Source organism: Indicator indicator, chromosome 6 (genome assembly GCF_027791375.1).
Source record: "Indicator indicator isolate 239-I01 chromosome 6, UM_Iind_1.1, whole genome shotgun sequence".
In the NCBI taxonomy this organism is placed as follows: domain Eukaryota; kingdom Metazoa; phylum Chordata; class Aves; order Piciformes; family Indicatoridae; genus Indicator; species Indicator indicator.
Genome location: NC_072015.1, coordinates 15,755,434 through 15,773,019, shown reverse-complemented (window position 1 = coordinate 15,773,019; position 17,586 = coordinate 15,755,434). Strand labels below are relative to the sequence as shown.

Below are 17,586 nucleotides of genomic sequence, written 5' to 3'. Positions count from 1 at the left end.
TTTTCTTTTTACTAAAAGCACAGGGATTTTGTAGAAAATGGCTTTAAAAGTACAGAATTTGCCTGTTTAGAAAGACTCCTTCCCAATAGTGTAGACATCTGAAATAGAATTGGTTTAGACACAGTGGAAGAACAAACTAAATGAATGAAATTTTTGCTTATGCTGGCACCAGGTTCTTTCAGCTCCCATGCTACATCAGGAACATCAGAGTTTTTTAGGACAACAGTGCTAGTTCTGTCCAAGCACAACCAGCTACTATCAGCCAGATAAACTCTGTTATCTGTCCTCCAGCAGAACACAACTTGTGCCAGCTGATTCAGGTGTTTGGTTTTAAGCTGTTCTGTGTATCCATTTTAGGAGTATGCATATAATAATTTGGCCTTCTCTGAGTGTGCTAGGGGGAATTTTGTTTAAATAACTGCTGGGTTCCCTGTCTGGCTTTGGAGAACAATTTCTATGAGTAAAACAAACAAGTGAGCAAAACAAACCAGATGCTCCTTCTGGTGCACATTTTTCAGGGGTGAGGAGAAGCACGAGGAGAAAAAAAGGAAGAGGAGGAGGAGCAGGAAGAGCCAGCAGACATTTATGGTCTGGGATAAGCCCATACACAACTCAGGGCAGCTGCTCTGGCTTTTGCCCCTCCCACAAGCATGAGCCATATAAGCTTATCAACAAGCAGCTTGAGACAAAAGTCCTCAACTACTTAGATTAGCTACTCTATTGTTTCTCCCCTGAGGTCTGGATCACTCACTAAAGCTTAATGAGATATTCTTGTAATATATGTGCCCCAAAATTACAGCAGTTGCTCTTCTCTTACCCACTGATGCTGTGGCTTTCTAAGACGGAGTTACAACATCAGTGAATATGGGAAGAGCAACTGATGTCATGTACCTGGACTTGTATAAAGCCTTTGATACTGTCCTGCATGACATCTTGATCACCAAATTGGAAAAGTATGGACTTGAAGAGTAGACCACTCATTGGATAAGGAATTGGCTGGATGGACACACTCAGAGAGCTGCAGTCCATGGCTCAATGTCTAAATGGAGGCCAGTGACGAGTGGCACCCCTCAGGGGTCAGTACCAGGACCAGTGCTGTTTAACATTCTGAGTGCAAGTTTGCACCAAGCTGTGTGGTCCAGTTGACACACTGGAGGGAAGAGATGCCAGGCTTGAGAGAGAGGCCCAAGCCAAACTCATGAAGTTCAACAAGGCCAAGTGCAAGGTCCTGCAATTGGGTTAAGGCAATACAAAGCACAAGTAGAGGCTAGGAAAGGAATGGGTCAAGAGCGGTTCCAAGGAGAACGACTTGGGAGTGTCAACTGGCAAAAAAATCAACATGAGCTGGCAATGTGCCCTTGCAGCCCAGAGGGCAAATGATATCCTGGGCTGCATCAAAAGTGTGACCAGCAGGACAAGGGAGGTGATTCTGCCCCTCTACGCTGCTCTTGTGAGACCCCATCAAGTACTGCTTCCAGTTCTGGTGCCCCCAACACAAACAACATCAAATTGCTGGAGCGAATTTAGAGGAGGGCCACAAAGATGATCAGAGGGCTGGAGCACCTCTCCTATGGGAACAGGCTGTTAGAGTTGGGGCTGCTCAGCCTGGAGAAAAGAAGGTTCCAGGGAGACCTCATAGTGGCCTTCCAGTACCTGAAAGGGGCCTACAAGAAAGCCAGGAAAAGACTTTTTACAAGGGCTTGTTGTGACAGGACATGAGGGAATGGATTGAAGCTCGAGGAGGGCAGATTTAGACTGGATATTACAGAATCACAGAATTGTCAGGGTTGAAAGGGACCTCAAAGATCATCCAGTTCCAACCCCCCTGCCATGGGCAGGAATACTTTCCACTAGATCAGGTTGCTCAGAGCCAGCCTGGACTTAAAAACTTCCAGGGATGGGGCTTCCACCATCTCCCTGGGCAACATGTTCCAGTGTCTCATCACCCTCATGGGGAAGAACTTCTTAATGTCCAATCTAAATCTACCCTCCTCTAGCTTTGATCCATTCCCCCTAATCCTATCAGTACCCAACATCCTAAAAAGTCCCTCCCCAGCTTTCTTGTAGGCCCCCTTCAGATACTGGAAGGACACAATAAGGTCTCCTCAGAGCCTTCTCTTCTCCAAACTGAATAACCCAAACTCCCTCAGCCTGTCCTCATAGGAGAGGTGCTCCAGCCCTCTGATCATCCTCATGGCCCTTCTCTGGACACGTTCCAGCACATCCATATCTTTCTTGTAATAGGGGTTTCAGAATTGGACACAGTACTCCAGGTGGGGTCTCACTAGAGCAGTGTAGAGGGGGAGAATCACCTCCCTTGACCTGCTGGCCACGCTTCTCTTGTATATCCACCTACTACTCCTACTCATGCTGCTAATACATAAGAAGCCTGGTAGCTTTCATAAACTCTTAAGGCTGTAAATCAGACTCAGAACAGAGTCTGCCAACATCTGCAAAGCTACCACAGGACACAGAATCTCTGCATTCAGCGTCAATACCCACAGCCAGCTCCTACCATCCTTCCACTCTCACCCCAAACAGTATCTTAACTTCATAAACTGCCACACCTAAGGCATTGAGGAAGCTCAGGTACAATTCAGCCTGGATTAACATGACAGAAATCTAGCTGAGGGTAAAACTGTTTGCAATACTCACATTGAGATATTTAACCACCCTAAACCATGACTGTGCTGTGGCTTTGCCTACAAAGCTGCTGTAAATTTGCCTTTATTCAGAAGTTTTTTCTGGTTGTCCTTCAAATTCACCTAAAATGTAAAGGCACCTCCCAACATGAAGCTACATGGCTTTACACAATTTAAAAATAAAAAAAGCAACCAAAAACCCCAAAATTGACCCCAAAATGAAAGTATTAGAGATACTTTCAACATGATCCATGATGAGAAAATACTTTGTCGGACAACTAAACATTTGACACTACAGAACCTCCTTTTTGCTCTCAAGAGCAAACCTCTACAAAGTTTGCATTAAATATAATTTAAGGTGTTTTTTGGATATGGTTAAAAAATAGACAGACATAAAATAAAGTTACAAGCTGCTCCCCTTTTCAGCATAAAAAGATTTTCAATTACATAGAAATAGATCTGGTCTATATGTGATATAAGATAATCAGATATGAACACTTAATGGTTGGACTCGATCTTAATGGTCTTTTCCAACCAAAATGATTCTATCATGCTACAATGTTTTAATTAGCAGAAAAGACAAAAAGAGGTTCAGCAGTAAAATGTCCATCTTAAATGAAGGTCCAGCTCTAAGCAAGCTGACTGTGGATATTCCTGCACTTGCCATTGTCATAGATACACAAATATATTGGTTTATGTAGCTGATGTTTCAGTAGGTAAGGCACTAGAAAAGCCAACATACCAGCATTTCCCAAGCTTGCTGCTAATTAAATCATATGCATTCAGGTTAAATCCAAAGATTATCAAAGTGAATGAAAAAAATTCCCATTTCATTCAATATGCTGTGGATCAATTCCAGACAGCTTACTGCTTATCAAAAGCACTCCAACAGTGAGAAAGTGAAGAGGGCTCCATCTGAGTCTACAGATTTTGGTAACTTCCCTCAGATCTGAATTTTCAATTAATTATTTGACAGTTGGCCACATTACATACAACTAATCTTTTCCATAAAGCTCTATTAGAGGCTGATGCAGGTTTTGAAGGCAGACAGGCTACTGCTGTGATTGTCACATCAACAGCTTTAAAAGATTCCAACTATTTCTTTCACATACAGGTTTTTCCTCATTATACATTTATGTGCCACATATGTTCACTGCAGCAAAAATCTGAACATGGAAAATGTCAGTCCAATGTAGTGGAACTAAAGCATAAAATGTATAAGGCTAAGATTAACAGAAAATTATTTTTTGACTGAATGCTTGTATTAAAAAAACGAGAACTTAATTCCAGCAACTCAAAACTCATCTCCCAGTGATGCATAGTTGCTTAGTTCTGTTTCTTTGAGGTCAGGGTTTAGCAGACATCCAAGATAAGCCTGAAGGTACTTATTTGTTTAAAGTAGAACTGGACAGGAGCTTCTCTAAAATCTTTATGTGGGAATCAAACATACACATGAGTATGTGAATGTATGTTGCAACATCTCAAACCTAACAAACATTGCTTAGGAAATTAAGTAACAAAAATAATCTCTGCTCAAGAATCAAAAGCCAACAAAATAAAAACTGAAGCTGCTGGCTTTCAACAGAAGAAAAGGTGTCTGTGCCTAAACTTTCATATTCCATCTATACAGGGACACAAGCTTATATGAAAAATAGTGTTTAGGCAGTTTCAATGAAATTTTATATGCAAAGCTGCCTAGCTCGCCACCTTACCTCCCCCTTCCTCTCAGACAGATTTTTCAAGCATTTCTTGCTGGAAAAGACATTTTCTTTCACAGCATCCTAGTATGGTGGGGGTTGAAAGGGACCTCTGGAGATCATCTAGTCCAACCCCTCTGCTAAAGCAGCGTCACCAGAGCTAGTTGCCCAGGACTACAGTTTGCCCATATTTTGAATTTCTACAAAGGAGACTCCACAACATCTCCAGCCAGCCTGTTCCAGGCCTCAGGCACCTTCACAGCAAAGAAGTTTTTCCTCATGTTCATATGGAACCTCTTGGGTTCCAGTTTGTGCCTGTTCCCTCTTGCTCTGTCACTGCACACCATTGACAAGAGACAGGCCCCATCCTCTTAATCCCTGCTCTTTAGATATTGATAAGCATTCTTTGATCAAACCTATCACATTAAAGTTAAAAAATTTTATGTGTAACAAGAGGTCAACTCTTGGCAACTCCTTCTACTTTAAGTTAGAGAATCCCATTAAAAACAATGGAAAGGAAACTGTGTTACTACAGTTTAATCACACTTCAGGTCTCTGCCGTAGCTACACAGAAGTCTCCGTGCTGCACCACAGAATCACAGAATGTTAGAGGTTGGAAGGCACCTCAAAAGATCACGTAGTCCAACTCTCCTGCCAGAGCAGGATCACATATGGCAGGTCACACAGGAACACTTCCAGGTGGGTTTTGAATGTCTCCAGAAGAGACTCCAAACCTCTCTGAGCAGCCCCTTCCAGTGTTTTGTCATCCTCACAGTGACAACGTTTTTCCTTATGTTTATATGGAACCTCCTATGCTCCAGCTTGTACCCATGCTCCATCTTGCACCCCTTGCCCCTTGTCCTATCACTGGACCATCACTGAGAAGAGCCTGGCTCTGCCCTCCTGACCTCCCTTCAAATATTTATAAACAGGAATGAGGTCACCCCTCAATCTCCTCTTCTCCAACCTAAAGAGACCCAGCTCACTCAGCCTTTTCTCACGAGGGAGATGTTCCACTCCCTTAATCATCTTTGTGGCTCTGTGATGGGACTTTTTCAATCACTTCCCTTTCCTTCTTAAACTGAGGGGCCCAGAACTGGACACAATATTCCAGATGTGGCCTCACCAGGGCAGAGTGGAGGCAGAAGAGAACCTCTCTCAACCAGCTAACCACACCCCTTCTAATACACCACAGGATACCACTGGCCTTCTTGGTCACAAGGGCCCATTGCCAGCTCATGGTCATCCTTCTATACACCAGGACACCCAGGTCCCTCTCCTCTACACTGCTCTCCAACAGGTCAGTCCCCAACCTATTCTGATACATGGGGTTGTTCTTTCCCAGATGCAAGACTCTACACTTGTCCTTGCTGTATTTCATTATATTTCTCCCTGCCCAACTCTTCATCCTGCCTAGGTCCCCTTGAATGGCAGCACAACCCTCTGGTGTGTCAGCCACTGGGAAGATTGTGGCCAGGGAGTCAGAGCAGCAGGATTTTATTCCCATGCAGTGCAAAACCACCCCTCATGGAGCCCTGAATTGGAACGTGAAGTGATCTCCCAGTCTGCTTGTCCCATCTCATTCAACCCTGTCTAACACTAAGGCCAATGGAGATTTCTGCAGAGCAACTTTTAGGTATCTATTAAAAATTAGGCTGGCAGAGTTGGGTTTTGTGGGTTTTTTTATGGGATCCAGGCATGTAAGAAATGGCTCTGAATTCAGCTCTTGACTGAGAACAGACACAGACTATTACAGCTGAAGATACAATGCAGAAAATCTGATTCCTACAAATTTACCCAGGCTCCAATATCACTCCTGAAAAAAACACTTGAGAGATTTTCTTCTACTTTAAAACACTGCTGTGAGCTCAATCTCCTTACTAAGGGCCCATTCGCTCTGAAACACGTAAATGGGACCTACAAATTGAACTACAAAGTCAATTCTATTTACTCCAACACCTTTTCTTTGCATCATGCAAAAGCCTTTACTGCTTTGATATGATTTTTGATAACTGAAGCTCTTCTGAGCAAAATTGAAGACAAGGTGTTTTTTTTAATTATTCTTCCATTTATATGCTAGTGTTGTTGTCCTAATGCTAACAGAGTTTAGAAGACAACCCCCTTCATCTCTCAAGAATTCTTAACCCAAAGTCTTAGAACAGAACTACAAATACATACTACTATAGCAAACAAAATCTGTTTAGAAACAAACAAAAAGTATAGGGAAAAGCAGCTGGCCTACACAGAGTGCACTACTGACAAGCATGTTGTAAAATGAAAAAAGCCTACACACCACCTAAATTTCTAAATGACATAATTTCTCCCAACCTATTTAACTCTCCCAAAATGGTGGGTGCACATGACCAGCAGGATTTGCAGACAATATGGACAGCTCTGCCAGCAAGTCTCACACAATCACAGCATCTGTCTCAATATAGCTGGTCTCAGCAACATGGATTTCAGAAGGTAAACCAAAACTGATGTAAGATTGTACTGCTGCATATTTCCAGGCTGGTTTCTTTATCCTGGTCTTTCTAGCAAACTTATTTACCATAGGCACACATACATGCATTTTAACTGCTTTGGTATTTCTTCCTTGATTCTAGCACTAACATTTACAACAGGTGGGTGAATAATGTATTTCCTCAAAATCCCACATGATTTTATCAAACCTGTGTGCTGTCTCTGTGTTTTCCAATGTATTCCTTGGCTGTAAGATGAAAGACTTTGCTTTTTTAAGAACACATGTACTCCAGAAGACTCACAAAACTTAACTGCCCAGACAACCTCCATTAATAAGATTAAACAGTTTGTCCGTTCTACAGTTATGACTGAATATGGTTTACCAAAATACTGGGAAAAAAATTGCAAATATTCTATTTATATAATAAAGCATTTTCTGTAACTAGCTAAAGAAATGCATTAACTATATTTAAAGCTCATCAGAAGTTTTATCGTAAAACCCCTCAGCTTAAAGTTCTACCTGTTCAAATAAATACAAGTCCAATTTAAAAATCCTGTTATACTTTCCTGGTATCACTGAGCTCTAGTTCTGTTGAAGTTTACAGCTATGATTACTTTATGTGTACTGAGGCACACCTAACCTATAATACTGTATATGATTATGTGTAAAGGGTTCATATAATCTTTCCCCCTTCTCTCCCCTACTGAAGAGGAATAACAGAAAGGAGGTAGAGAGTTTTAGTTGAGATATACAATGATTTACTACTCTAGAGGCAGGGGAAAAATAAAAGGAAAATACCCAACTGAAATCATACAGGTACCTGCATCAAGCCCCTGCACGAAACCAGAAAGAAAAAAACCCAGCACCCTACCCCAGAACAAGGAACTTTACAAACTATACAACATCCTGGAAGCCTCATAAATCCCAGCAACACCTGCTTCTGTCACACAGCAAGCATTGCTCACAATGCTGTAGGATAGATCTACATGATTCAGCTCAAATCAATGCATTCTCCACCCCTTATCCCACACTATTCTGTGTCATGCTCAACAGCAAGTAACATCATAGAATATGTATCATTTACTGTGTATTCTCACCCAAAGTGAGATTATTTTGTGGCACACAATAAACTCCTCCATCTTCCTGCATTACCCACCAGGTGCATCCTGGTCCTTGAGCAAAAACACTCCCATGTTTTCCTTTACTTGGAGCAGGGCTAACCCAGACCTTCTTCCCTAGGATATTCTTCATGTGCACCACAGAAACTTTATCACCTCCTACAGCACATGGCAGTTTGGATTGGGCAGGGCTGGCCCACTTAATAGGCCCCTTGATCTAGCCCAGTTGCTTGTGCTACATGTGCACCCCACTTTTTGAAGGTCCCTCCTCCCATCGCTTTCAGAACGGTTTTCAGCAGGCTGTTGTAACATTCAGCCTTCCCAGCAGCTGGTGCGAGATAAGGGATGTGATACACCCACTTGATGACATGTTCCTTGGCCCAACTATCTATGAGGCTGTTTCAGAAATGAGTCCCATTATCTGATTCAATTCTTTCTAGGGTGCTGTGTTGCCATAGGACTTGTTTTTCAAGGACCAAAACAGTGTTCCAAGCGGTGGCTTGGGGCACTGAATATGTTTTTGGCCATCCAGTGGTTGCTTCAACCCTTGTAAACACACAGCGCTTGCCTTGGCAGGTTTGTGGCAGTCTGATGTAGTCAATTTTCCAGGCTCCCCCATATTTATATTTCAGCCATCTCCCCCCATACCACAGATGCTTTACCCTCTTGGTCTGTTTGATTTCAGCACGTTTCACATTCATGGATAACCTGTGCTATAGTGTCCATAGTTAAGTCTACCCCTTGATCTCAGGCCCATCTGTATATTGCATCCCTTCCTTGATGGCCTGAGGTATTGTGGGCCCACCGAGCTAGAAATAATTCACTCTTATGTTGCCAGTCCAGATGAACCCAAGCCACTTTAATCTTAGCAGCCTGATCCATCTGCTGGTTGTTGCAATGTTCTTCAGTGGTTCGACTCTTGGTTACTCCCTCTCCCACTGATGGGGAATAACAGAAAGGAGATAGCAAGTTTTAGTTGGAATATACTACAATTTACTACTCTATTGCAGGGAACCAAAAGAGACAGGAGCAAAATAAAAGGAAACTACTCAACTGAAATCACACAGGTACCCGTGTCAAGTCCCCGCTCAAAATTCAAAACCAGAAAAGAGAAAGCCCAGCCCCCACCCCAGAACAAGGAACTTTAAAAACTACATAGCATCCTGTAAGCCTCACAAATCTCAGCAATGCTCACTTCTGTTATGCAGCAAGCACTGCTCAGAATGCTGTAGGATATACATATATGATTCAGCTCAAACCATTATATTATGTCTTCATACTACTATTTTTAGAGCGTTCAAGAGGTGCTGACATTTTACAGAGTTATGGCTTCTGAGGATAAGGGAAGAACAACTGATGTCATGTACCTGGACTTGAGTAAAGCATCTGATACTGTCCAGCATGATGTCCTAGTCACCAAATTGGAAAAATATGGACTTGAGGGATGGATCACACGCTGGATAAGGAATTGACTGGGTGGATGCATTCAGAGAGTTGCAGTCAATGGCTCAATGTCCACATGGAGACCAATGATGAGTGGCGTCTCTCAGGGGTCGATACTGGGACCAGTGCTGTTTAACATCTTTGTCAGCAATACAGACAGTGGCATTGAGTGCACCCTCAGGAATTCTCCAGACAACACCAAGCTGTCTGGCCTGGTTGACTTCTGGAGGGAAGGGATGCCATCCAGACAGGCTGGAGAGGTGGGCCCGTTGCTAACCTCAAAAAGTTCAACAAGGTCAAATGAAAGGTCCTGCTGTTGGGTCAGGGTGATCCCAAGCACAAATACAGGCTGGTTGATGACTGGATTAACTCAGTCCTGTAAAGAAGGAATTGGGGGTGTCAGTTGATGAAAAACTCCACATGAGCTGGCAATGGGCGTTTGCAGCCCAGGCCAACCATATCTTGTACAGCATCAGAAGCGTGACCAGCATGACAAGGGAAGTGATTCTCCCCCTCTACCCTGCTCTCATGAGATCCCACCTGGAGTACTGTATCCAATTCTGGGACCCCCACCATAAAAAGGACATTAAACTGTTGGAACGGATCCAGAGGAGGGCCACAGATGATCAGAGTGCTGGAGCACCTCCCCTAAGGGAACAGGCTGCAAGAGTTGGAACTGTTGAGCCTGGAAAAGAGAAGGCTCTGAGGAGACATTATAGCAGCCTTCAAGTTCCTGAAGGGGGCCTACAAGAAAGCTGGGAAGGGACTTTTTTCAAGGGCTTGGTGTGATAGGATAAGGGATAATGGCTTTCAGCTGGAAGAGGGTGGATTTAGACTGGGTATTATGAAGAAATTCTTTACAGTGAGGTTGGTGAGCCACTGGAACAGGTTGTCGAGGGAAGTTGTGGATGCCCCCTCCTTGGAAGTGTTTAAGGCCAGGCTGGACAGGGCCTTGAGCAATCTGGTCTAGTGGGAGGTACCCCTGCCGGGGTGGGTGGGGAGGGGTGGAATTAGATGATCTTTAAGGTCCCTTCTACACCATTCTGATTCTATGATCTCCTGTATTTTGATAAAAGAAGAACAAGTTTCAAGATACTGTGTAGCAAGCAAAGCAAGAGAAGTTATGACTTAGGTTTAAATTGTGTTTCCATCCAGTCCTGCTACCCCAGGATAAAAAAAGGTTTGAGTGCTACTGCATAAAGAACAGGACTACTGTCACTAATTTCTATGTTATTAATTCTAGAAAACATGATATATTCAGGTCTGTAGCTCACAGCACCCTAGACTAATGGGCTCCCATATAGCTTCCTGGTTTATTATATTTAATGTGGTGCTGAGGGACATGGTTTAGCTCAAGACTTGGTAGATAATGGTTGGCCTTGATGATCTTAACGGTCTTTCCCAGACAAAATGACTCTATGATTGTTACCAGGTAACATCCCATATAAGGCTTGCTAATGTTCAAATACTTACTCCAGATAAACACAAAATAAAGAACAAGAATAATTCTGTTTGAAAGGCTTTGAGAAAGCCATGTATTTTAGCTGTGTCAGAAAACTCTCTGTGGTACCAGATACTTGAAAGTCACACTTCCCTCCAGAGCAAACCTCAGTGAATTTGGAAACTTAGAGCTCAAGATATACTTCTCAAACTATGCCACAGAAGTATTTTTCCATCCAGTCTTTTAATAACAAAGGCAGTATCCCTATCCCCTCATCTTGTATTTTGAGACAACACACACTGACAAGGTGGAAGAAGCTAGGGAAAAAAGAACACAATACCATGAAAGAATCAAATCTTTATTAAGGAAGAATGAGATGTTACTATAGTTAAAGCTCACATTATGACAAAGCACTCTTCATAATGCCATGTCCATTATGTACTGAAAGAATCAACATGAAAACATAACAATTTTTCATATTTTTCACTTGAAAACCGTTTGTAGAATTTCAATTTTGCAACATGCTGAAAGATCAAGTTCTGCACAGGCCCAGCAGGCTCTGCCACTCAAGGTCTGGAATGAATAGTCAGGGGACACTGGGGTCAGATGAACTCCTAATATCAGCTGAGGAAATAGGATTTGGTAGAAACTGCACTAAAAAAGTAATTTAAAACAACAACACAAGGAGTCTGAGACAAGAAACTACAATAAGCATGGTATTCCCACATACTTATTTCAAGTTTTCATCTAGCCAGAAGAGGGTTTTTTTGTAGAATTAATGTTATATTAAGAATATAACCCACCACAAGAAAACAGTAAGAAAATAGCACTATCAGGATAAGATACGTTGGGAGTGGAAGGGTCAGGGAATATGAAACATTGAGAGGGAGAGGGACAGAATGGAAAACAGACAAAGAAAAAGCTAATCTTTACCAAGCACCATCTCTCTGTTTAGAATAACTTCCTTCCATAAAGCTTGACAAACCTAGTGTACCAACATAAAAAGTAACTTTTCTATATTAAAATCTATTTAGAATTAATATTTAATTACCTCTTCAATATCTGATCTCGTTTACATGTGCAACACTGTTTTCTGTCCATTTTAGAGTATTATGTTCCCATAGGAAAAGCTTGTGTAACACACTATGCAATTTTTCATCTTGAAAGTAATTAGCATAATAAAAATCAAACAGAACAAATCTTAAAAAAAAGGCAGCTATGTTCGCAGCAAAATAATTACGAAAACAATGAAAAGATTATGCCACCAGTCTCAAAAATAAGACCACTCTCAATGAAAGTGTTGAACATGGCCTTGAAAGTCAAACCAATGTAGAAATCACAAGTTACTGAAGAAGCAGCATTAAAGCTCTGTGAGGACCCTGATAAGTTGCTATGTTTAACTGTTTTTCTTCATTTTAAATGCAGCACACATACTTCACTAGGAATCGTTTCCAAAAAAAGGCAGAAATTAAACAATTATGAAAACCAAGCAGGTATAGTGCCAGCAAATAAAAAGAATGCAAAAAAACAGAACCCACCTTGTCTTGGGCAAAACTAATCCTAGACTACAAAGCATACGTGAAAAATCTTATCACAGGAACTCTTATTAAGGGAGATACTTAACTTAGGACTCCAAAGGGATGAACTTGCAAATCTTTCAGAACAGTACTTGAAGCTATTTTTCCCCTCATTCCTCTTTCCTGCCTCTCTGCCAAATGTGAAACCTACCCCAGTAAGAAAGCTGGCAGCTCTATTTCATAGATCTACATCCCTACCAAAATCTATCCTCATTCCCAGTTTGAGCTAAGACATAGTAAGATAGAGACATGGACACACATTACCTTTAGCATATTTTGCCATATGCTATTATGGCAAAATAACAGGACATAACAGACTGGAAGGTTAATGGTGAGATCTGTAAGGCCATACTATAGGCTCACTCAAGACCTCACTCACCATTCACTGGAGCACCCTACGCTGGATTCTAACTTTCATCAATTATAAGGGATTTGTCACTTAAGAACCTAATTCTGCCTCCTGCTTTCACACTGAATAGCAACTTATTGCTTAGGTATTTGGAGGGATGTCAGAGGGATTATACAAAGATATGGGCATGCTCCAGCAAGAACACGATAGAATTTGTCTTTCTGAATTTGTTCTTCAGAAGATTATCATCTTTTAACTATCCAGCTATAATTATTATTTACCTTTTTATCTCATCTCATCATTTCCTTTGTATTTGGAATTAGGAAATGTATGAATTCTATACAGAAAGCAAGGGCAGAGAGTTAGCATACCTGTCTTTCAACAGTTGGTGAAGATGAAGATTTAATTATCAATTAAAAATGGAAAAGGACTAAAAACTTGTTACTACCTAAATAAGCAGGTAGTGCTGGTGTCAAATATAAATTCAGAAAGCTAAATTTATTTATAATTACTTACCCAAAAGCAGAGATAATCTTTCGTCTGCTCTGCTTCCTTCACCTGTTAGCTTTAGTCAGTGCTTTGTTTATTCGTTTCAGGGACAGGCTGAAAGACAAATTTTGGCACAGTTATCCCGGGCAGAAAAAAATGGAAACAGAAATAAAGTTTTGTCTAGCAGCATGAAAGCATGTAAGGACATACTGACAATTCATCTTCTCTTATAAAGGCATCAGAAGCATGACATACTTAGAAATATGTCCCTAATGTACTATCATGAATGCTGGCCAGAGCTTTTGGGACACAAAACTGATAGTGATACAAGGTGAAAGTTCAAAAATGTCCAGGATCATGCAAAATCAGGTTATCTTAAACTCTACCATTACTACAATTTGCTACTATGGGTATATAGTTTTTCTGCCCCCCAGTTTCGTCTTCAGAAATATTATCTTTAGATTTCTTCAGCTTCATATTTAAACTGTTTGGTTTTTTTTTTTTGTGAACCAAAAATCAAAGCAACCAGAACAAAAAGCCTATCAGCATACAAAATCAAAATGCATTACAAGTGGAAAAATCCCATTCCCCCTCCTCTCATCACCAGTCCAAAACAAAGAGCCTACTTAAAATCTTAATCCTTGCTATTTTACACATACATTGTAAAACCACAGTTTTGCTTAACCTTTCTTTCCCTGTGCCTTCCATGTGTCCCATTCTCAATGGCCACACTTTTCCCCCAAATATACCTTTTCCATATATTATACAAATTTGCACCTTCATTTTACCTGGTTGAGGTGTTTTCTTACATCAAATACACTCTACCTTATAGCAACATGATACTTACAGGCCTCACTGATACTTTGCTCTAGGAATTGCTGCCAGGAAACAGAATCATAGAATGGTTTCAGCTGGAAAAGGCCTCTAAGATAAGTCCAACCATCAACCCAACACAACCACGGCTATTGAAGCATGTCCTGAAGTGCCACATCCACATGTTTATTGAACACCTGAAGGGATGGTGACTCCTCCCACCTCCCCATTTCTCCTAATATTCAATCTAAACCTCCTCTGACACAGTTTCAGGCCATTTCCTCTTGTTCTATCATTTGATACTAGGGAGAGGAGACTGACTCCCACCTCCTTTCAGATAGTCATAGAGAGCAATGAGGTCTCCCTTCAGGCTCCTCTTCTCCAGATTAAACAATCCCAGTTCTCTCAGATGCTCCTCATCCACTTGTTCTCTAGACTCTTCACCAGCTTTCTAGCCCTTCTCTGGACACACTGCATCAAACCAGCGTCTCTCTTGCAGTGAAGAGAACAAAACTGAACACAGTATCCGAGGTGTGGCCTCATTAGCAAATGAGTACAGGGGCACAATCACTTTCCCACTTCTGCTGGCCACATATTCCTAATGCAGGCCAGGATGCTGTTGCCTTTCTTGGTCACCTGAGCACAATGCTGGCTCGTGTTCAGCCAGCTGTCAACCAGCGGGCCCAGGCTCTTTTCTGCTGGGCATCTTTCCAGTCACTCTGCCCCGAGCCTGTAGTATTACATGGTGTTACTGTGCCCCAAGTGCACTTATCTTTGTTAAATCTCATACAATTGGCCTTGGCCCTACTGATCCAGCCTGTTCAGAACTCTTTGCAGAGCCTTCCTACAATCAATTTAGTGTCCCACCCATTTTAGCGTTATCTGCAAACTTACTGAAGGTGCACTTAATTCCCTCACATGAGAAGTATTTAGAAGAAAATGCTCAGTGAAGTGAATCTTCAGGGAAGAACTTTCACAACAGCCCAAAAGGCAAGTGAAGCTGGCCCTGACGAGAGGCCCATGCAGGAGGCAGGATGTCACGGGTTAAGTTGAATCTGCTGAGTCATACTACGCTGCCAGCATGCCAGCTTCAAAATGAAAGCGCTGGCCAGAGCACAGCATTATGGGGCTTGAAGTTCAGATCATAACACCAGAGGCTTCCTCTTCTCATTGCTACTTTTGGGTACCTTTTTTTGGTTCTTGTCTGCAGGGATGGCGGCAAGATGGGTGAGACTTGGCTAGCTTGCTGGTTTGCTGCATTTTGGTGTGCTTTTTCTGCAAATAGGTGAAGCTAAGGTAATTATGCATTATGTTATCTTATTTTTAAACTCTTTTTATCTCAACCCAGAGGGTGTTTTTTGTGTGTTACTTTCCCTCACCTTTGTGTTGGGGGGAAACAGGCAGGTTAACGTGTTACAGGACATTAACCTGTTACAAAAGAGAAGAACGGGGATGAACCTGAGAAGCAGGTTGCCTTTGATTTTCCATACTTGGAACATGGGTCTGGGTTACAGCACTGTGTCAGCTATGTGTGAATACCCAACTCTACACCATGGAGAATATGGGATGGGCAGCATGACTGATACCACCACAACATGCCTGTATACATGCTTTTACACGTATATTCACATAGACATTTACACAGAATAAGAATAAAATCAGGAGAAAAAAAGACCATTGCTCTGGCAGTTACGATGTTTAAATAAGAAGGCTGGCAGTGCCATTAGCAATCAACTTGGCAAATTGGAAATCACAAGTCAGCAAAAAATAAACTAAGGTGGATATTAAAGAGATTCTCAGTTGCTCTTACTATCAGTCCTTGTTTTACAGATAAGTTTGGTTGCAAATGGGGGAGCATCAGCACCTCGGACTCCACTTCAGGCATGGCAATCTGTGTCAACAAGGAGAATTTGGTCCCACAAGCGACTGAAGAGTGTGTTTGCTTTATAATTCCCTATTTGGGTTTCCTGAATGTCAAAAGTGATCCAAAACCAACATTGTCTTACAACAGAAGGCTTCAGAAACATCATGCTTATCACAGTGTTTCAAAAGCAACATTTCCTTTAACATTTCTAGTTTGGGGTTTGATCCAAGAAATTTGTTATATATGGAAAATCTTGGTTTCCAGAAGTATAAAAAGGCTATTCCACACCTGCAAAAATAAATTTGCAGTTACTATCTATGTTATTTCCACACAGAAACATAGATCTATTTTAGCTCTATAAAATGAGCTGTAAATTACATCAGTCAAGTTTATCTTGGAGAGGCAAAAGTTCTAGCAGGAGAGAAGGCTTAGGTATACGCTGTTTCCAGCAGGAAAGAATCAGGGATAAATTATAAAAGAGGTGCTTTAGAAGAACAAGAATCCTAGCCTCACAGCAGAGAAGAATAAACCCCAAGGTTCAGCAAATAAAAAGGTAAAACCTACATTTTAAATACTTCAGGCAACCTGTTGTTGTGTGGGCTGTATGTAAGAACTGTGCACACTGATTTCTGCCTAGACACTGTCCTCTTCAAGACCACCTTTGACACGTGTAAGCCTGCATGTTAAATCCATATAAAGTTCAACGCAGTCACTTTCTGAAACTTGCACAAATGGCAAACCTTAGGGGAGGATGTTGATAAAACCACTTCACAGAACTGGAGAAAAGTAGAGAGGCTGGAAAACTTTGCTAACCTCCTTCAGAAAATCTCACTATTTGCCTTTAAAAGTGCCTGAACTATGAATACACAGGTCAAATTGGTTTAAGTAACAGAATTCAATTTAAAACAGGGTACAGAAAAAGAAACAGCCCACTCATCACTGCACCAAACCCTGGTACATTAGCAGAAGCAACCATTCACTGAAAACTTATCTAGTGACGGTAATGTCATTGTAAGACACCCACCACTTATTGTCCTCTATCAAGCCCAGCACACCAGCACCCACCTCCCCATATAACACACCAACAAAACAAGGACAGCTCCGCGGAACTACGCTGCTATCACCGAGCAGTTTATTTAAATGCTGCTATTCCTCTCCTCATTGCTTAGGCCTTCCTGTATGCTCTACTAATGTACAGGCCATACAAAACCGCGCCAACCCAGGCTGACCGGAGCCCAGATGGGGCAGTAGCGGGAGTGCTTCAAGGCAGGCCGAGGCTTGACACCGTAGAGAAGCCACCACACCTGTGGTGCCGGCCTGGAGGGATCCGGCGTGCCTGGAATCAGCCTTGAGCTGAGCCTTCTGTCGGGAAAGACCTGCCGCCACCCGGAGCTGCCTCAGGCCGCAACCTCGCCCCACCGCGGGTCTTGCGCTGGGCCCCAGCCGATCGGCGGCCGCCACTCACCGCCGGGCCGTGCGCCGCTGCTCCCGCCGCCACCACTCTCCTGCAGGCCGAGCGCCGCCGCCACTCTTCGCCGCGGCTGCCTCCGCCCCTGCCTGCCCGCCGCCTAGGCACGCAGAGGCCGGCGCCGGGTAGCGGGAGGCGGCTTCTGGCACCGGCGCGGCCCTGGGGTGCTGCGGGCGGGGAAAGGGACCTAGCCGCCGGAGGACCCGCCTGGTGTCGACAAC

The 17,586-nt window shown here is 42.5% G+C and overlaps 1 protein-coding gene across 1 annotated transcript in view; it reads right to left on the bottom strand.

Moving 5' to 3' along the window:
• The window catches only part of FARS2 (phenylalanyl-tRNA synthetase 2, mitochondrial), a 210,816-nt gene extending 197,489 nt beyond the window's left edge, over positions 1-13,327 (bottom strand). Inside the window, exon 1 of the mRNA XM_054381749.1 lies at positions 13,248-13,327. The gene's annotated coding sequence lies outside the window, so the exon portion shown is untranslated. The remainder of the gene's footprint in view (positions 1-13,247) is intronic.
• Positions 13,328-17,586: the final 4,259 nt, after the last annotated feature.